Source organism: Carcharodon carcharias, chromosome 1, assembly GCF_017639515.1.
Source record: "Carcharodon carcharias isolate sCarCar2 chromosome 1, sCarCar2.pri, whole genome shotgun sequence".
Lineage (NCBI taxonomy): Eukaryota > Metazoa > Chordata > Chondrichthyes > Lamniformes > Lamnidae > Carcharodon > Carcharodon carcharias.
Window position 1 is genome coordinate 100562746 of NC_054467.1, and position 16774 is coordinate 100579519.

Consider the following 16774-nt stretch of genomic DNA (forward strand, 5'->3'; position numbering starts at 1 on the left):
CAACACTGGCATCTACCCAGCTATGTGGAAAATTGCACAAGTATGTCCTGTACACAAAAAGCAGGACAAATATAACCCGGCCAATTACTGCCCTATCAGTCTACTCCCCATCATCAGGAAAGTAATGGAAGGGGTCATCAACAGTGCTATCAAGTGGCAGTGGCTTAGCAATAACCTGCTCACTGATGCCCAGTTTGGGTTCTGCCAGGGCCATTCAGCTCCTGACCTCGCTACAGCCTCAGTTCGAATATGGACAAAAGAGCTGAACTCCCAAGGTGAGGTGAGAGTGACTGCCCTTAACATCAAAGCAGCATTTGACCAAGTGTGGCATCAAGGAGCCCTAGCTGGAGTCAATGGGAATCAGTGGGAAACCTCTTCGCTGGTTGGAGTCATACCTAGCACAAAGGAAGATGGTTGTGGTTGTTGGAGGTCAGTCATCTCAGCTCCAGGACATCACTGCAGGAGATCCTCAGAGTAGTGTCCTAGGCCCAGCCATCTTCAGCTGCTTCATCAATGACCATCCTTCCAACATAAGGTCAGAAGTCGGGATGTTTGCTGATGATTGCACAATGTTCAGCACCATTCGCGACTCCTCAAATACTGAAGCAGTCCATGTCCAAAGGCAGCAAGACCTGGACAACATCCAGGCTTGGGCTGACAAAATGGCAAGTAACATTCGCGCCACACAAGTATCAGGCATGAACATCTCCAACAAGAGAGAATCCAACCATTGCCCTTGATGCTCAGTAGCATTAGCATCACTGAATACCCCACTATCAACATCCTGAGGGTTACAATTACCAGAAACTGAACTGGACTAGCCATATAAATACTGTGGCTACAAGAGCAGGTCAGAGGCTAGGAATCGTGCGATGAATAACTTGCTTCCTGACTCCCAAAGCCTGTCCACCCCACCATGTACAAGGCACAAGTCAAGAGTGTGAAGGAATACTCCCCACTTGCCTGGATGAGCGCAGCTCCCACAACACTGAAGAAGCTGGACACCTTCCAGGACAAAGCAGTCCGCTTGATTGGCACCACATCCACAAACATTCACTCCCTCCACCACCGATGCACAGTAGCAGCAGTGTGCACCATCTACAAACTGTACTGCAGGAATTCACCCAGGGTCCTCTGACAGCACTTTCCAAACCAATGACCGCTACCACCCAGCAGCAAACAGATGAGAACACCACCACCTGCAAGGTCCCCTCCAAGTCACTCATCATCCTGACTTGGAAATATATCACCGTTCCTTCACTGTCGCTAGGTCAAACTCCTGGAACTTCCTTCCTAACAGCGCTGTGGGTGTACCTACACCACATGGACTGCAGCGGTTCATGAAGGCAGCTCCTTCTCACGGACAAATATGGATGGGCAATAAATGCTGGCCCAGCCAGCAACACCCACATCCCGTGAATGAATTAAAAAAAAAGGAGAAACATTTTCAGGAATATGGGGAAAGGGTGAGCAAGTGGAACTAACTGGATTGCTCTTCAAAAGGGTCAGTGAAGATTTGATGAATTGAATGGTCTCCTTCTGTGCTGCACTATTTTGTGAACCTATCAATAAACTTTTGAGTTTCTTTGGTCTTCTAAGGAATTAAATATACCTCCTCTTTCGGTATCATTGGCAAATTTCAACACTACTCTCTCTAGTATTATATTCAAATCATTGACGTACACAGGGAACAGAACTGTCCCCAGAGCTGGATTGTGTCTGACACCAGTAGCCACTTCCAAGCACTCTGAAAAGCTGCTGTATATTTTTACACTTTGTTTTCTCTTTTCTAATTCCATTTGCTTCCCTCCCCATCGTTCTTTATCCTTTAATCTTCTGTAGTAATCTCCCATGTGCTACCCTTGTAAAAGGCTTTCCCTCAGTTCCAGTTCATGACATCCACTGTGTTTCCCCCATCTATCATGCCTTTTATATCCTCAGCAATGGTATAAGATTTTTCAAGCATTCCTATCAAAGTCCATGATAGCTCCTCATAACAATTTTCTCTTTATATAGCTAAGTGATAATTTCATTCTTTTTAAGAGCCTCTACCACAGATGTCAAACTAACTGGACTCCATAACTACCTGGATTACCTACTTCTGTCTCTTTTTAAAAAAAAAACTAATTGTACTCTGGGATGCATCCTCAATTAATACAGTCCTGAAATATAATTGATAGGTCCTGAGCAATATCGTCCCTCACCAAAATCAGGATAGGATATATCTCGTTGGGCCTCAGCGCTTTGTCTTTCTTAAACCTAACTAACTAAAATATTCTCTTCCTCCATTATAATATGGCTCATCTTACTTTGAAACGCTCCAATATTCTCCAATGTATTCAATATTCAATATTCTCCAATCAATATGAAGCACTTACTAAATATCTCTATCATATTTGATCATCTGCCATAAACTAACAGTCCTCACCTTTCAGAGTTCCTGCCTTGCTTTTAATATTCCTCTTTTTATTGAGATAGTTATAAAATATTTTAAAATTTCTTTTGTTTTTTGAAGTATTTTTCTCTTACTCCATCTTAGCTTTCCTTATCCTGTTCTTAACCTCTTTTCTTAATTTTCATATTCTCCTTTAGTTTTCTTCATTAATATTATGATCTTAATAATCCTTATAAACTCTCTTTATTTTTAGTTGCTTTTTTAATCTCTTTATTTATTTGTGGCATCCTAAAACTATTAGCAATGTCTTCTTTTTTAAGTTGAATATACTTCTTTGGTAGTTTTACAAACTGTTTTTAAAAATCCCATGTTTCGATTTCTCCCTCCGCCTTACACCGACTCTTACCTTTCTGAAATCTGCCCTAAGCCAATCTGGTGTTTGGATTTTGTGCTGATTTTTTTCCCTTTCTAGTTGAATCTGAAACCTTATCATATTATGGTCACTACTGCCAAGGGTGCTCACCCACAACCAGCTCATCTATTTTATTACTCATAATTAGATCTAGCAATGCATATCTCTGCCGTAGAAGGCCAACTAACATATTCGGATTTCCAGCATCCACAATTTTTTGCTTTTATCTTATTGTTTCAGGAAGAAGCCCTGTACACATTTTAGGAATTACATTTCACTTATTTCCTTCTCAGCAATCGGGTAATTAAAATTTTGCAGAACAATAATTTTGTTATTCCTAATCAGCTCTCTAGTCCGACTGCAGATCTCTTCTTCGATTTTTTTCTGACAGTCTGGAGGTCTGTGAATACTCCACCTAATGTGATGTTAAACCGAGGCTCTGTCTGAACTCTTAGGTGGACGTATAAAATCCCCTGGCGTTAGTTTGAAGATCAGCGGAGTTATCCCCAGTGCTCTGGCCAATACTTATCCCTCAATCAAACATCACAAAAAAAGGTTATATGCTCATTATTACACTGCTGTTTGTGGAGATTGCTGTGGACAAATTGGCTGCCAAATTTCGTGCATTACAACAGTGACTGCTCTTTAGGAGTACTTCATCCGCAGTATTAAGCACTTTGAGATGATGAGTGGTCATGAAAAACACTATATAAATGCAAGTCTTCCTTTCTTTTAATGGAAAAAGCTCCAATTCTTTCCTTGTCTACTTCAATATTCTCTGCATCATGTATTCTCACTATTACCAATATTGTCACTCTGCCTAGATTCTCATGTTTATTTAAGCCTTCCTAAATAAATTATAGCCATTTATGTTTATTTTTCTTTCTTCTGCAAATTTTCTGCCAGGTTTCTTTAATGGTCTTTAATGGTAATGTTAGTAGGCTTGGGTTTCCCTGTAAAGTAATCTCCCCAGTTTATCTCCCAAGCTCTGTGCATTGAAAATCAGGTATTTTTAACATTTTCTTTTGTCTCTTTTTAAAGCTACTCCTTTTCCATTCATTTCACTGTCTAAGCCATTCCCTACCCTGACATCAGCCTTTTCTCTGTTTATAATGAGTCCATTTGATTCTATTCTTCAACTCCTTAGCAATGATTTTAACTGTCCTTTATCAGTCAGAACAAAGCAGGACAGCAGTTAAATGAAATGGCTCCATTTCCCACTCTGATCTGTGATTTAACACTGCTGGTTTTGACAAAAGATGAGGCTCTTGCTGCACTCCAGAGAAGGAGTCATTACTAAATGCAAATCAGGTCCCATGACGTACAGTTTTAACTAGCTCTTGAGTGGGATGCCTGCTGGGCTTCTGACACACAGAAATGCCATGTACTTTTGTTAGAAGTTAAAATCGTCCCTTATATCTCCCTTGATTTTTTTTTTGCATGAGTAGTATCCTCGCATAAATCTCCCTTCACTGTTAGCTAAGTTCTGGGACAGATGGGAACCATTCCACAAGGACGTTAAATGGTGAAACAGAGAAGTGATGAAACATTTAAACTCGGAAATAGGGGAGGGTGCTAGGAAAATAAAGCCAACCAGAATTAGCTAATACTGAAGGAAGATTTAGACGAGGCAACAAAGCAATAGACATTGCTAGGTTTATGTCAGCCTCTCTAACTATTGATTTCCCTATCACTAATATGTTTCTAACCTCCATCACCCAGCTCTTCAACTCCAATATTTATGATAGCCCTGTCCAAAGTCCTAATTTTCCCATAGGAAGACAAAAAATCAAATTTGAGAGCTTAAATTGGTCTGGATGCTCCAGTTCCAACCTTTCCTTCACATATTTCCCATCTCTTGGATAATGACCCATCTTTTCTCCTCCACTACCTGTTTTCTAAAGGTCAATGTTGTGACTCTTCTCCCAAAGCTGCTGTTTCTCCCTGATGTACTCGATTGTCTGCATCTCCTCATCACGTTCGAAGATCTTGAGCTTGAGCAATATGAGTCGATGACATTTCCTTCAGGTAAGCTATTTGCTATTATGAAGATATTTGGCATTCTTCTATTTCTCTACCCGGGTAACATTACTTCAAAATTACCAAAATAGGATACAGATTGCTAGGTTAAGAATTGTTTCAATACAGTACTATGCAGACAGCTGTATAATCAAAACTTATCTATACAGCTATAAATGGAAGCTAGCTATTAAGTGTATGGTCAATGATAGTACTGTGATGCTCACAGTACATGGCACAAATCCACCCTGATAATGCGAAGTTCAACTATTCACTGTTTCTAACTTTGGTTCATGCCAGTATCAGTAACAGTGCACATGCTACTTCTTTTACCCGAAGCTTTGCTTTTACAATAGTTCCTTGAAAAATCTTTCAACTGGCACTTGAGCCACATTAATAATGACTACCAGTGTATTAGTATCAGTATCATCAACAGTAACTGTCTCCTAATAGAGGCTTTTGTAGTCTCAAATCAGTTTATAAGCTTTTAGATGGTATCTTCAGGAGACTGGAGTGTGATACATCTTGCAATCTGGCCTCACAACGATTGTAGTCAGTTCAGTACAAGGCAGAGGGATACAGAAATAAATGATAATAGCAGAAAATTACATCCCTACTAAGAGGCAGAAATAGAGAAGTAAAAGAGAGTGCATTTCAATCTCCTGCAGACCCAATTAATCCCTTTCATAATGTCATTAAAATTTACATCCAAATGAACTATGTGTCTGCTGATGTAAAGTCACATTGCCAACATTCACATCTGCTCTATCGTGTGCTGAACTTTTTATAGCAATAGACACAAAGTACAAAAATAACTTATACTAAAATACCATGCAGCATCAAAACAAATTGGTGGTTCAAAACAATATTCAAATATAGATGGATTTCAAAATACAGATTTCACAATATAGGTTTGGGAGAAAGCCTAAAACAAATGAGTTTGTATCTTCAGTGAGGTAAAAGGTTATTGCCTGCAAATATGACTGCACAAAATTTAAAATTTAGTCTTTTGGACCCTATTATTCTATCCATGCTAGTTTACACCCAACAGTTTATTTGATGAATACATCACGCTTACAAATTTCCAAAGTTGGATTCAATGTATTCTACACAGCTGAGTAACCAACAGATGTAGGGTGAGAAATTTGTTCATGCTCTGTCGCTTCTCTTTTAGGCAGGCTTATGCTGATTCACTGCAGCAGGCAGTACTGCAGGCCACTATCTTTCTCTGTGGAACTGTAGCAGTGCTAAGCAAATTTATTTCTCCCCTGTACTTTTCATTGTTAAAGGAGCTATAGTCATCCATCCCGGAACAAGAGCTTTCCTGTACATTAGACTGATTTCTTTTCATAGAGTTAATCAGGTAGCATATATTAGCAAAAAAAGACTTGCACCTTTCACAACTTCAAAACATCCCAAACGCTTTGCAGCCAATCAAGTACTTTTTGAAGTGTAGTCACTGTTGTAATTTGGAAAACGCAGAGGCCAATTTGAGCACAGCAAGCTCCCACAAATGACAATGGGACAATGACTAGATAATCTGCTTTTAGTGAAGTTGATTGGGGATAAATGTTGGCCAAGACATCAAGGATAACACCCCTGCTCTTCATTTAAATAGTGCAATGGGATCTTTTACCTCCACCTTTGAGAGCATACAGGGATAAATAAAATAATGCTGGAAAAGGTAGTAGGTCAGATGGCATCTGTGGAGATAAAAAGAGTTGACGTTTCAGGTTGATGCTGCCTGAACTGCTGAGCTTTTCCAGCTCTTTTTGTTTTTATTTCAGATTTCCAGCATCCATGGTATTTTGCTTTTGTATTAGGTTAGACAGGGACTTGGGGTGGAGTCTTCCAAGATTTGCACTAAATGCGGTAGCGGGTGTGAAAAATGATGTTTTACCCGCCGGCCACAATGGGGGGTTTTTGCGCCATATTTTTCACTTCCTGCCTCATTAATTTGGCAGCCACAGGAAACACACCTTCTCACTGTGGGCAGCCCCTGAATCGCCCGCCACACCATTTCCTCACTGTTTCCTCACTCTGGGTGCCACATCTAAAATGCAGCCACGCACACAGTTCTCAATGTTTGCAGCCCAGAACTGCTCCGACAAAGACATGACCCTGAAAACCAGGAAGAGTCCAGTGACCCGTCAGTGGAATGCCTTTAGGTGGCACACCATGATGTCCTCCACTCCCACTCTGGCCGCAGGAGGTCCAGCAATTTCAACACTCTAGCTTGGGGAGCGCTGGCAGTGGTAATCAGTGCCAATGCTGCACAGAAGAGGTCGGCCATCCAGTGCAGAAAGAGGATGAATGATCTCATTTGTGCTGCCAGGGTAAGGCAACCATCTCATCACCCTAAACTCACACACTCACAAGGCCATCACACATTCACTGGCATCTCACTCACTGCCAGCTCAAGGGACATCACGAATCATTCTCTCACACACACCATCACATCTCTTTCTGGCCTCATCTCCTCTGCAGACTGCCTCCTCAGCCCTCACCATCTTGAGGCCACTTGCATAGATCAACATGTGCCCCTACACACAACCTGGGATACCTTCCTTCCCCAGTACAGCCCTAACCCTGCAACCTCTTTCCTTGCCTGAGGCCACTTCTCCCCCTTCCCCAAGCAAGCCCTAGCCCTGCAGCCATTGAGAAGCTTCCACCGCCTTACGGTTGGTCTGATAGGTAGAGACCTGCCCGTGAGCCCCCCCAAAAGCACTGTGGTGCTGCCTGTGAAGCCTGGCACTGATGACTGAGAGTGCTGACTGAAACAAGGTAGGCAAAGAGACCTCAAGGGCCAGGACAAAGTGCAGCTCGCTAGGTGCACATCACTTATGCACAGTTGTGAAACTCGTGGGTAATTGTGCCCAAATGATCCAGCATGGGGGGATAAGTCCAGCGAGCAGAAGACACTAAATAATAATAAATAATGAGATATTAAAGCATTGAAATTAGGTTCCTGATGAGGGGCAGCAGGGGATGCTGCCCGCCATTGGCGGGTGGAGCAGACAATCGCAAACCGATTTTTGGCCTTTTTGCCATATTGTCTGCTCATGCCCGCCACAATGCCCACTGCCAACAGGGCCGGAAGATTCCGTTCTCGGTTTAATTTTACCTTAATAAAAGGTATGTTGTTTACATTTAAACTGAAGAAGTTGTAGGATTTGGCAAATAGATAAAAAAGTAGAATTCATTCATACTCAGAGGGATTTAAACATAAATATATTGTGCTTGAGTACATTCCATTTTTTGGATATGAGTTTATAATTATAAATAAAGAAGTGCATAGATTTTATTGATAACTTATAAATGATTAAATTTACGCTCACTTTCTACTAATTAATTCAATAAGTAGTGGGGAATATATGAAAAACATAGCCAGCTGGCTCCGATAGTACAGGTTCGATGATCCTGTTTAACCCCTTCCTAAACTCAAACCTTGTAGATTTTGGTAGATGAGAAAAGCCAGAATCATTTATGTCCAACAGGCCACGTATTTGACATGGGTGGGGGGGGGAGAGATCTTGGGGGAAATTTATCTGTGCACTAGATGTGGTAAAATCATGAATCCATTTTATAGAAATGGATTTATGAATTCCCCACACCTACTGCACCAAAGAAATCTTTCCTCACTTAATTAACAATATGAACTAGAGATACAATCTGTTAATACCAGTGTGAACTCATAAACCTATCTGACAATGTAGTCAAACATTACACATAAAATAATAGCTAATAACATCCATACTGTATTCCAGCATCCCAAAGCAGGAGGCAAGTCTTATTTAATTAACAACATTTAGTCTATTTTGCAGCAGTACGTGACTACAGAGAACTAATTATCACTTCATTTGGAAACCAAAATTTATTTAAAAAAATTAGCTACCCCATCTGTAATCAAGAAATGTGATCAACTGGGATTCAATCACTCATGCAACCCTTACATAAGACATTAGTGAGTAGCAAAACTAAACAGAATACACACAAATGTAATTAAAAAGCACAAATAAAACAGCTAACCAGAACTGCCCTGAAGATGAAGCATGCACTGTTTTAAATTATTGCTTTGAGATTGGGAAGGAATCCAACAAATGGTTTTTACTTGCAAAATTTTCTTCAGAAAATGTGGTTTCCCATCTGTGCTATTTTTAAGTATTACTCTCATTAGGTCTATAAGTCACATGCCAGGACCTAGTGATTTGGGCACAACCAAAAGCATTTTATGTCTGCGTAACCCAGTAAACCAACAGCTTGTTATTTGCACTGTTCACATGATACATTATTTTGGTGTAAGCAAAAACCTGTGACATATTTGTAGCCAAGAGCGGCTGGGATTATTTTTGCTTTGATTTCTGCTGATTATAAACAATACTGAATTTTTTAAAATCCCACTCTAATTGTGCACAACTTAGTAATCCTATTTTATTGATTTTTTTCGAATCGTTCTAAGACTGAGCATTATATTTGTCTCTTGGACAAGAGCAAAAATCAGCACAATCCAAAGGCTGAGACCTGCTTCCCAGGTCTGTCTCCAAATGCAAGCAGCTCATTAAAAACAATGGATCAGATCTCCAAAGTGACCATAGACCAACCTAAATCAACAGCTGTGCATTAAAACAAAAACAGAATTACCTGGAAAAACTCAGCAGGTCTGGCAGCATCGGCGGAGAAGAAAAGAGTTGACGTTTCGAGTCCTCATGACCCTTCGACAGAACTTGCTGTGCATTAAAGTTGGCATCACTCTGCTATAAGGCAGCACTTCACATTTTCCCATTATCATAAGGGTGCTTTATCCATGGATGCAGGAAAACAAGAATGCATCAAAAGCAGTAGAGCTATTGGTACACTAATACCTTTAATTATTAACTTCTACAAATGCTATATTGCCTTGAAATCATGAAAATAACCATGTTTTATGACAACACCAACGCCTCCCAATAGCCAAATTAAATTTACATCGAGAATAACAGACCAAGTATAACTCTATCAAGATAAATTATGAATATCAAAAAGTGAAAATTTTTATTAAATCAATATCAATGTTCGTGGTTAGTTCTCACAGTTCATCCCTAGTCCATTCATTGAAAATGTTAATTGTGTCTCCTCTGCGTAAAGATTTTACATACATCTAGTGTGGCTACCAGCCATTCTCAGTTTCAATTCAGTTTCAAATTGGTAATTATAATAAGTTCTGACCAACATACAAACGCCATAATAATGAATAAAAAGAAGCTTTATTCTGTACTAGTGGTTCACTTCACACTGCAGTTTGTCTTACAGCAAAATAATGACTGCATTGGTAGTCTCTTGTCAACAACTCCCCTTCCATATTCAAGTGCTATCCTGTGCATTATTGCCTAATTATAATTAACCGTACTATGGCTGAGGTCCTGGTTCACAACGCAGAACTATATATTGTATAATGAAACAGAAACCTATGCATTATAAGGAGCATTACTTAATAATTATTTTTGTTTCATCCTGAACTAGTTTTATTTTGATAGAGCCCTTTGATTTGCTCTGGAGAAGCTCAGATAGCCCCTCCAAGAATAATTCCTTGCTTTCTTTGAGAGAGAAAAAAAGGGTTCAGGATCACATACCGAATCCTTGCGTGATTAAAGAAGTCAAGGACATGGGCTTTTGCCCCTTATTTCCAACAATGTAGCCTCACCACTCACGGTCACGTTACTAACAAACGGTGAGTTTGTCATCAAGGAGAGATGGAACACTGGAGTCATCCATTGAGTCATCCCAGTTATTCTAACACTTCTTGGCAGCCAATTACATAGTGAGGTTAGCTAAGGCTAGCATAGGTCCAAGCTTTCTGTATCATTCACGTAAGGGTGCATGCATGAGGAAATCAAGGAGAAAACAAAAATACTATGTGTAGAATTCTGATAGCCTGATAATTCACTGTAAAAATAAACAGTTCCCAACATCGTCTGCAGTGGATCTCTCTGTATAAACCTGTATTCTCTGTGAAAATCAAAGGTCTCTGAATAGATTGGAAAGCTAGGTCAATGAAGAGCAAATAGCATCTAATGCATAGAGAGCTAGTTAATGAGGCTAAAGCATGGAAATAAACAGTGAGAATATAAACTATACTGTTTTAACCTACAGGACCCAAGGAATTAGGTACTGGGGAGATATTAGTAACTTAATTAAAGAATATCAACAGTGCAGTGTGACACATCAGTAAGGAAAGCTAACTGAATCCTGGTAAGTATAGCCAATAAGATATAACGCAAATCCAAGAGGTGATAATGTGTCTGTGCCAAGCAGTGCTATGGTCACAGCTGGAATACTGTGTACAGCTTCAATCATTGTACTACAGCATGGGTTTCATACATTGCAGGCAACACAGAATAGTGCAACCCCACTGATAACTCGCCTAAAGCACGTGAGCTATGAGGAAAGGTTGAAGAGCCTGAGATTACTTACCATGAAAAAAGGAAAGCTCAGGCGAGACACTACTCAAATGGCCAAGGCACTATCGGATTAGATAAATTGAACTCTGATAATATATTCAGGAATGTCTTAAACTCTAGAACCAGGCTCACAAGCTGAAACTTAGCAGAGGGAAGAAGCACAGTTCAGGTCGAACCATTTTTCAGAAAAGATGATGAACCTGCTGAGTGGACTGACCAGGGAGACAGTAAAGGCTACTGCTGTGGGAACATTTAAGGAAGTATTAGATAGATACTTGAAGTATTTGTTTTTTTTGGTCCAGCCAGTTGGACTGCATAATGTTTTCCAGTGCTGTACTTTCCTCTGAGATCAATTAGTTTTACCTCTCTCTGTGATGGATTAATTTTTTCTTGGAATAAAACCAGTTTTTTTTATTTACCCTGTGCTCTGCTGCCAGAAACCTATGTACAGAGTGGATCAGAAAACTACATGCCTTCGACTGGCCTTGAGATCTGCATTTTTCTCAGCATTTTTAAAAATCCATCTTAACATGCATTCACTGATGTTACTTATTATAGCATTCCCATCACAAATTATCTGACTTAGTCTTGGAGAATATGAACAACAAACATAGCTTGTCTTTAATGTAGAAAAAAATCCCGAGGCACTGCACACGAGTAAATCACAGGGATGCTTAGACTATCACAAACATAAATAATATTCATATTGATTTAAAATATGTAAATGAGAGTTAAAGGAAGCAACATTGTGTAAAGGGTTTAAACTTCTAACAATGTAAAATATGTATCCAAAGATCTCAATTAGGTTGTTGCATTGCAGTCTTCCAGTTGTCCATTACACATTGCTTAAATATAACTGAACTCAAGAAAAGGTGCATGGGAGTATAATAAGCTACAGCTGCAAACCTCAAGCAGCCTACACAAGTAATACAACCCCTGGAGTATGTTGTCACCCATGGCAAGCTTCCACTCTCTTTTAATTAGACGTCAAAATACATAGGCTTTAACTTTAATTTGGAACGTCAGGTATTCTAGTTTACGGTTTATATTAAGTAGTTATTACTATTAAGAAATATTGATGTTCCAGTTCACATCTTGTTAATTTCCGCCATGCGTAGTTTATTCTGGTATATCCTGACATATGCTACACATATTTGTAACGATGAGGAGGGTGGCTATTACTAACAAACGAATACACAAGGCGAAATATCTAATGGTTGTAATACAAACTGGCGGGAAATTGTTGCCACAGTGCTTTGCCAGCATCGGATTAATTACTCACAAGTGTTTATTAACTATTAAATTACTATTTCCCCATGTGTTGCAGTTTGTTCATTCCACTTAAGAAAGGAATACTTGCATTTATTTAGCATCTCATCGCATTTCTCGGACGCATTCCAAAATGCTTCACATACAAGGAATTATTTCGGAGTGCAGTTGCTGCTGTTATGCAGCCTAATGTTATGTCTACACACGACCCTACAAAGAGATGAGGTGAATGAGCAGTTAATCTGATGGTTAAGTAAAAAATGCTGGCCAGTGTACCAGGAAAACCTCTAGTTCTTCTTCAAAAACAATGCAATAGATTTTTTTAAATGTCCACCCAATTGGCATAGTTCAACGCCTCATCCAAAGAACACCTCCAACAATGCAACACTCCCTTAATGCTGCATTGAAGTGCTAGCCTACATTAAGTCTTGGTTTGAACCCACGACCTTCTGAGTTCGAGGCAAAAACTGCTACCAACTCAACCGAGATGGTGTAAAAGAACGGGAATAAAAACTACGCAGAAAACCTTAAACTATACTTGCTTTTCGTACTGGTGTTTACAATCCATAATTAACCCAGACCCTGGCATCTATTGTGTTTCTGAATCGATTTTAATTATTTTGTTACCAGGGTGATTATTTTAAGCACGTGTTGTTTACTATTTTCCCACTACTTGTTCTGAACTCATTCTGCTGTCCTTTGAACTAACACAAGATATATTCTGTCACTCCAAAACAAAATCCAACATTATACATCGGGGGAAAAGACACATGTTGATTGTTTCTTGATGTGCAATAGAAATGCAACTGTTGCTGACAAGTGTGTCAGGAGAACGCCCTAATGCCTGATCTACCACAAATACAAGCACCGTGCAAGGAGCTCTCGGTGAGCTTTGAAAATCAATTTAATGTGCATCCTGCTTTGTATTGCTTAGATTTCCTTTCCATACACCCACACTGCACAAAGCAAAGAGAAAATCAGCCAAATTCACCCCTCAGACTGAATGCAGACAGATAAAACAGAAAAAAAAATAATCTTAACAGAAATTACTTGTCCAAGTTCGTCGAGTCCTGAAAAAGGAAACATACCTTCAGGAAATATACAGCTGTAATCAACGAAGAATGTCACAGAACCCAAATTTCAAATTTCCAAGGGGATAGGGAACCAAGGTTTCATTTCATGCCAGTTCCACGATAGTCATTGATTTTCTCCTGACTTCTCGTAATTCGGAGCACCGGTTTACAGCAGAGCTTTTACTTTCAGCTTCGCGCGAACGGCCACAGAACAGTCTTCACTAAGCACAGCAGACGGCGACCGTTGTTGTTTTTGTTCCAATGCACATGTGCCTACTCCAGGCTTCCACCCAGTTGAATGACACACAAGCGTTCAAATGAAGTGAGTGGCGCTGGAATAAGCAGAAGACAGCCTTCTGAAGGATGTCAGCATTTATGCAAATAAGGAGCACAACAGCTCTTGCATTCAATGTCTCCCGGGGTTATTATTCTGAGGGTTGCTGCAGCTTGTCTGTGCTAAAATTAAATACTTTTAAAAAAAATAGTCCAAAGAATACTGAGAATTATGTTCTGTCCAGTGACTGTACATCTACGTCGCGCAGAATGGATTTTATATTTGTATGTAAATGTCGAACAATTTTTTGCGCAAATCAACAGAAATAAATTGACATTTATTTGACACCTTTAATGTAAAAAACACCAGAAGGCAGTTCACAGAGGGAGGACAAACGTAGATAAAATAGATAAAGGAGGGGACACCTAATAAAAGAAAAGATGTTATATTTATTAATGGTATGTTGTTCAAGAAACATGTTTGCAGCCTAAAGGCGAATTGCGGTGGAACTTACATTGCTTAGTCTATAAATCATTTTTTCAATCAAGTTAAAAACATGGAAACATGTAACAATCATGTAATAACATAAATAGACGAACAAATTCAAGAAGGTGGTGGACAGGATATGAAGAGAAGAAATATTGAATTAAAAATGTATTAAATTTACAAACCAATACACTATTCCTACATTACAGGCACTGAAGTACAGATTTCATCATTTAAGTACTTCATTGAAGACCTGAACCATGTAAGGAATAGGGCTACGTTAGTATCTTTCCGTCCTACATTTTACGACGTTGTATTTGGTCGAACCTCCGAGTTGCCTTGATTTCCCCGGGCGTGATGGTGGTAACATATTGTTATATTATATAATTATTAAATTACTTGAAACGAGTTAGAAACTATATTGTTATGTGATGTATACATGTATATCCAGAATGTCACACACTCACTACTGCACCATGACCAATGTACCAAAGCAACAATGTATCATTCCACATCACATGGTGAGATCTGTGAAATATATTCGATGTCAGCTCCTGCATCAATAATGTGATTATTTTGAACTTTGGAAAACACTAGACTTAGCATGGTGGCAGCAGGTTCTGGGTTAAACCAAAGCATTATAAACAAAATAAATGCTAAATTAGACTAAGAACAATTAAACTGAATTAATGTCAGGGAGTGAGAGAAAAAATTGAGTGAATTGTGCAAAACCGAAATGGCTGCTGCCACAGCAATGAACGCACAGCAGATCAACCTTTGAGTACCAAATGTCTTTTGAAACTGTGAGAAATTATTTTTCTTAACTCAGGCTCAGGATGAATTGGGAGGCTGATGTCATATACGCATTTGAGAAGTTTGAAAAAATAGTGCAGATTGACATTTGAAAGTTTTCTAAAAGGCATGAGTGAAAAGGAAAGGTTCAGCGATATCCTTTTGTGGGCAGGAGAGAATGGTTTATATCAATAGCTGGCCAACGAATGAGGTTGGCAGTGAAAACCCAGAAAATTTTTGAGAAGTTCAACACACATCTCCAGCCAAAGTCAAACCACCGGATCTACAGGTATGAATTTCAGAGCCTGAGCCAGGAGCCAGGTGAGCCTGTTGACAATTTCTTAATACAATTAGGAAATGTAGCCAGAAAAAGCTAATTCAAAGAAATGGATAAAAGGCTGATAGGTCAGTTCATCCGGGACTCCGCATACACTGAAGTGCAAGAGTGTCTTTTTTTTTAATTCATTCATGGGATGTGGCCATTGCTGGCTGGGCCAGCATTTATTGCCCATCCCGAACTGCCCTTGAGAAGGTGGTGGTGAGCTGCCTTCTTGAACTGCTGCAGTCCATGGGGTGAACCGCTGCAGTCCATGTGGTGAAAGGACAAGCTCACAATATCGCAGACTGTTGACATTGTCAGAGCACAAGTAGACAGATGAAGATGCTGACTACCCAAATGGCTAGCCTTAGTAAAGTCAAAAGAAAGGTGGTTGTGTTGATATAATGAAACAACAACAAATGAATGCATACCAGAAAAAGAAAAAGATGCACAAGAGCTGTGGATTACCCATGAGCTCAGAGCCAACTGGAGACAAATGCTTTGTGAAAGTAGCAAAATGCCAAAATGCTGCAGGTGTCCCCCAGCCCTATAGAACCTCTTTCCATGACCCTGCAGCCTATGTTTCTCTTCCAAACACTCTATGCCCCTGTCTTCCAATAGTTTTTCAGCTTCCTGCTTGGCTTGGCATCCTGCTCTGCTTGGCTTCTTGCATTTCATATTTCCTCTTTTAATATGAGCATTTCTCACAGTTTGCTCTTAGTCTCGAGTAAATCATTCTCTGACTGTGATATAGTGTTAAGCTGCATCTGTAGTTCATCATTTATGTCAGGAGCCAGTACTATCATTCTTTCCTTTTTCAGGTTCTTCTCTTTGAAGCAGGTGGTGTTGAAGTTTTGACCTGAGGTTCGGGATCTTCCTCTTGGATGCCTCTTCTAACTGTACAGCATGCAGTTTTTTCCATTTATTCCTTTTCGGCTTGCCACACTAGGTGAAGGTAACAGAATGCCAGTTCTCTGGAATGGTGTACATGCCTGATGGAGTCAATCCAAGTCCTGAAGTAGTCACAGCTAACTCTGAGATGGAAGTTCCAAGAGATAAGAAAGAGCTGAGTAATTTCCTTTGTTTGATCCAGTAAATGAGTCATTTCATACTTCATATATCTGAACACACAGCAAACCTATGAGAACTGATAAGAGGTGCTGGGTACCTGTGGTCAGAGTTGCATGAGAGGAATTTCAATAAACTCAAAGAAGTATGCAAGGAGACAAATCTGTCATACTACAACATATAGAATCCCATCACTCTGCAATAGATGTTTCTACAAAAGGACTGGGAGC

General features: G+C 39.7%; 1 protein-coding gene across 1 annotated transcript in view; it reads right to left on the minus strand.

The window, feature by feature from the left end:
- rasgef1ba (RasGEF domain family, member 1Ba) overlaps positions 1-13882 on the minus strand; it is a 96247-nt gene extending 82365 nt beyond the window's left edge. Inside the window, exon 1 of the mRNA XM_041198857.1 lies at positions 13621-13882. The gene's annotated coding sequence lies outside the window, so the exon portion shown is untranslated. The remainder of the gene's footprint in view (positions 1-13620) is intronic.
- Positions 13883-16774: the final 2892 nt, after the last annotated feature.